Source organism: Atta colombica, unplaced genomic scaffold, assembly GCF_001594045.1.
Source record: "Atta colombica isolate Treedump-2 unplaced genomic scaffold, Acol1.0 scaffold220, whole genome shotgun sequence".
Lineage (NCBI taxonomy): Eukaryota > Metazoa > Arthropoda > Insecta > Hymenoptera > Formicidae > Atta > Atta colombica.
The window spans coordinates 386389-392111 of NW_017259317.1; the positions used below are offsets into that span (position 1 = coordinate 386389).

Sequence of the window (5723 nt, forward strand, 5' to 3'; positions counted from 1 at the left end):
TTTTGTTATATCATATCATTCATTTTCCGAGATAAGATATGTTCCATTTCCGGGCATGGATGCACATATAGAAGATATAATGATACAGATTTTAAATTACATCCTTATTTCATGTTAGCTTTTACATAACACGATTTAAAAAATAATTCATCTAAGTAGAATGATCTAAAAAACTAAATAATTTATAATAAACCGCTGCTGATTCTACTCAATTATATCGTTATTTTATACTAAAATGGTTATATTTGACACTATATCGTGTCAATTTGACACTATGTGATGTCACTATGTAATGTTAAATTGACACCAAATTTAATTACCGTTTTAGTATAATATAAAATAACGATATATTTAATAAGAACAGTGATGACTCACATTAGATTAAATTTGACACTATATATTTAACAGTTTAAATAATGAATATCATGTAGAATTTTATCTAAATTTAATTTATTTTAAATATATAACGAGAATAATTATATAGGATAATTAATTATATTACAATTCAAAAAATTAATGTAATATGATATAATTATCATATTGTATAACTGAAAGATATATTTAGAATACATTACATATAAATATTATTAGGCTCTAATTAAAGCTCTTACCTCGACACCGTACTCGACGTATTGGCTATTTCTTTATTTATTTAATTTTTTCCTATAAAATAATGGTCTAGATCGTCTAGATCAGGCCTGTCGAAACTCTGGAACCAAAATACAAAGCTATCGACGTAAAAAAATTCAATGTAAGATTTTAGAAGCTATAAAGTATTGATAAGTATCATGTAGATATATATTAACACTTTACAGTCCTCGAAATCTTATCCACATTGAATTATCCACATTTTTTTTTGCGTCAATGGCTTTACGTTTTGACTCCGGAGCTCAAATTGGATAGGTCTGGTCTAGATGGACCTTATTTACACCGAGCATTTAATATGCGTATTACAGTAATTTTCTATTAAATTATCTTAATTTCAGCGATGCATGTAAACATATTGTAACAATATACACGATATGACTTAATTAATTATATAAGTAGATGCGTATCAGCTTAGTATATCTTTTTTAAATTCTTTAAATTGTATTGCCAAAATTAAGATAACTTAATAGAAAGTTACTAGTTAGTCACGCAAAAAAAAATTAAATTAGATAAGTTTTAAATTAATACATTGATCTAATCTTTTATAATAACAAAAATTATTCTTGTATAGTACATATATAGAACATACGTATAGATATATTCGCAGGCGCGATTATGTTATCTAAGAAATACTAAAATTTGATAAGATTGCATAACCTTGTTAATTTCCGGAACACTGAACATTTTGTAATTACCTGATATAACAATCGCCGCTCTTAAAGAACCTTAATCATTATATGGGATGATTCATTACTGTATCATTCTCGCGTAAACTTTAAGCACTAATCCTCATTAAAGCAATATTAAGAGATGAAACATTACAACTTCCTGAACATAATATTTTAAATATGCGATCGATTATTCGCGATGTTAAAAAGAGATTTCCTGTTCTAAATTAACGTTGAAACACTAACGGATGTTTTTCTCTGTAGAAGATATAGTTATTCGATAAATTTAATTGGACACTTCCGAAGGACGCGCAGAAGCACGTGCCCATGGATTTTACGCCGCGCAGAAACGTTCTTGCGATTTATCGATAACTCGCTCATCCTTTCATTCGTTAGCTCTGAACAACTCCGGTTTGAAACTCGATGTCATTAAATTATTTTCATCACGAGATAGCATCCACTATCTGGCTGCATTGTCAGCCGTCGCACGCCCCCGTATAATCGATACATGCGAGCATTGATTCGCGTTCGAATAAACAACATGCACAATACTAACATATACCTACTCATCCAATATTTATACGCTGGTAATCTACTATTATAATCTGTCTTCAATTAGCGTACGCTATCGTACAAGGTAGATATCCGTGTTGTCAAATTATACACATTATGTATACTTAATTTATACGAACCAGTTGCTCACGTTAATCATTCTCACAAATATCGTTTTCATCTTAGAGGAAAAAATAACGTGTACATTTTTCACGTAACATGACGCGTATTACACTTAAATCATGATATGACACGTTTGACCTGGTGACTTTATTACTGTATCCTCATGTAACAGTCCCTTGATTTATGAGTATCTCTTCTCTTTCTTTCGTTAATTTTGATCTCCTAATTTAGTTTCATTGCTATAAAAGATATGGTTCAACGATTCAATTCGATTCATCGCGCAAATCTCTTCTTCCACAATCGAAAGAATTCTATCTTTTGTATCCGTACAAAAGGTTAACAGGAGACGACGTTCGTTCTCGATTTCATGAATGTTAAAGACCGCGGTTTATTACATTGCGAATTCTAAGGTGCGTTCGGAGAGACGCTACGTTAGCGCTATTTGTATTATTCTATCCTTATTATACATATATTATACATATAATAAACGATGAAAATAGAATGTGGTGACAAATAGCGCTAATAACATCTCGCCGCATTTCTAGACTCACAAACACATATAATACGATGTTGAATACAAATTAATACATTTTAACACACACTCGTGCGAAAGTGACGCGAAATGTTTTGGAAAATGAAGCATTCCAGTTCCCAGAACGCTCTTCAAAGATCCTCGCCCGACGAGCGCACAATCGTTTGCTTGACTGCTAAACGAATCATCCTGCCGGCTTGTAAAAAGGTTGCAACATTCTCTCGTGGTTTCATCTTTGAACCATGATAAAGTTCACATTCACTAGAACAGGGAGAGCTACACATAACTCGAAGTGTGAGAAAAGCAAAGAAGAAAGTTTTAGTTTTAGTTCGCTGCTAACATAACATATATATTTATATTAACATTCCCGTATTCATGTTTCTTTTGTAAACAAGGATTTGAAAAATTGCAAAATGACTTTTAAATAGAAAAAACCCGATAAACAATAATATAATAAAGTAATAACCAATAACTGATAATAGAGCAAATTAGAGTTGAGCGTTGTAATGGATAATTATTCAATTAACAATATTTAGTTATTATTCATATAAACTATAAGTAAATTACAAATTTCAAATGTTTTGACTTATTTTTGAATCATTCTCAACAGTAATTCGCAATGAATAATAAACGCTCACGTGTATTCTAAGGATGATAAGGATATTAAATTTGTCAAATTAATGAAATGGATGTCATTCACAATAATTACTAAGTCGAGTAATTTTAATTCGATCAATATTTCCTGTAAATGTATATCATACATCCAATAAATGAAAAACTGTTTGTCAAAAGAACATTGAAAGGTTACATGGTTACTCAGGATATTAGATAGAAACTCAAATAAAGGTTAAGTAGAAAAGAAAACAATATGTTCATAACAGTGAAAAATTTCTTTTAGATTTTAAAACTATACGTATATATAAAATATACATATATATAAAAATATACATATATATAAAATTTATTTATCCCTCATATCCAATAATGAAATATGTGTAATATTATTTCTCAATATAATCATCCAATTTTGTAATACATTTTATGTAACAATCCACAAATCTTATAATTCTATCCACAAGATTTTTTTAACTGCCCTCAAAGCCACGTATACACTGCTTTCTAAACTCTAAAGTTCGTGTCATACTAAGCATTAGAAACTGTATGAGGACTACGAATTGAAGATTAGAATTTAGCCAATCAAAAATGGATTAAAGTTAAATTATTTAATAAATCAAATTCTAATTTTTAATTCGCAATCCTCAGTTTTCATTGTTTCCAATACGTAAAATGACACAGATTAAAAATCACTGAAATTTATCACTGTCGTACATAGGGCTTTCTTTAATAATTCAAACAAATGAAAATCGAAAGTAGCAAAGAACTATAAGCTGGATGTGGCAGACGTTCAAATTTTTATTGTCTTAGAATTTAAGAAGCGAGGCATACGCTCCGAGGACAACCAATCGTTCTTGTAGACAAATTCTTATAGACAAATCGTTCTTATAGAAATAAAAAAACTTGATAACTGTTACATAAAATGTATTGCATTGATTATATTAAGAAATAATCTTGATATATTTTGCTAATGTGTATTGTACTTGAAGAATAAATAAATTTACTTTACTTTCTTCTCACGTATATTTATTAAATATTAGGTGTAGTAAAACAAAATCCATTATTTTTCCATTCAATTTCATGCAAAAATAATGGATTTCTTTTTACTACACCTAATATAAAAAATGAATAAATATATTGAGTTTGAATTCTCTCTAAAATTGGTCCTATGTCAGGATTTAATATTAACCCTGTTTAAAATTACAATACAAGGTATAATTTTCATGCCTCTCTCCAAACATGGGTCACTAGAATCCATCCGTTTTTGTCATCTATTCAGAATAGTTCAAAAAATCTCTAAAAATTTAGCAATATACTTTCAACTTTCTAGAATATTAAAACTTTATTTTGGAAAACAATAAAATATAATTTATAATTATCGACTCAAAGAAAACTTGCACGAACAAGAATCATTCAGTCATTAGTGACCTGATCTTATACGATAAGGGTTAAGTTATGGCAACGCCATATGATTTTTTTTCGAAACACAGAATACAAAATTATCATTAATAGTATAATTTAATACAAAATGAATATTAAAAATTCCGATAGTAGGTCCGATTTGATTCTGCCAGACTTTTTTTTCAGTATTCGATAAGAATATCACCACAGCCAGAAATAATGAAAATGCTCATAATAAATGATCATGCATACCTATTCGAAAAACTCTAATAAATCAATAATGATCTCGGGACTTTATGAAGTTAGAATGGCTCAATATTATTTACTTTACAAATATTAACATGCAAATAAACAAAATATCTTATCTCAATATACATTGGGGATCTTATGAAGTTAGTAAAAAACATAAGAAATAAAAAAATAACTTAGGGCGTTTTTTAGTTATCCAACCAGAAGCGACCACAGCTAAAACTATCTTCATCTTTAAGAATTAGAAGAAAAAATAGCCTTAGCCGTGATTGCTTCTGATTGCATAACGAAAAAAAAAACGCCACTGTTTATTTAATATGATAAATATCTAAAGTACATAAATTAAGATCAAACTTCGCAGCATATTGGAATGTTGCGAAGACAGATGCATCTTTTTACAACAACATTACTAGTATCTATACCATTACAGAAATATAAAGGTTCATATTACCTGCAGTGCCCAATCCTACTCTAATTTTCATCCATTTTTACAAATATTTTAAAGCAATCCCGTATTTTATTTTATCAAAATTGTCTTTATTTTCAAATGGCACGTAATAAAAATTGACATGGCATTTCTTGCTTCTGATGTCACGATTCAATATGGCTATAATGACTACTCAGGATTCTTGAACTCTTATATCAAAAACCATTGCTTAAAATAATATACACATAACTTTTTTATTTAATTTTTCATAAACTTTCTCTAGTATATTGATTCGCGAATTTCAGGACTCTCTATATCTCCTTACTATTCCTCCTCGTATTTAATAAAAATATAGGTTATTCTTTAGTTTTATATAATAGCGGTTCACAATGCTACAAATGTTTCGAAGCATTTGTAGCGTCAAATGGACCGCACCAAATAAAAACCCAAGAAAAAATGTTATATATATATATATACATATATATATATATATATATATGGACATATT

The 5723-nt window shown here is 28.9% G+C and overlaps 1 protein-coding gene across 1 annotated transcript in view; it reads right to left on the reverse strand.

Annotated features, from left to right (window-relative positions):
- Window positions 1-5723, reverse strand: part of LOC108687912 (glycoprotein 3-alpha-L-fucosyltransferase A) — a 35600-nt gene that overhangs the window by 7725 nt on the left and 22152 nt on the right. The window lies entirely within an intron of this gene.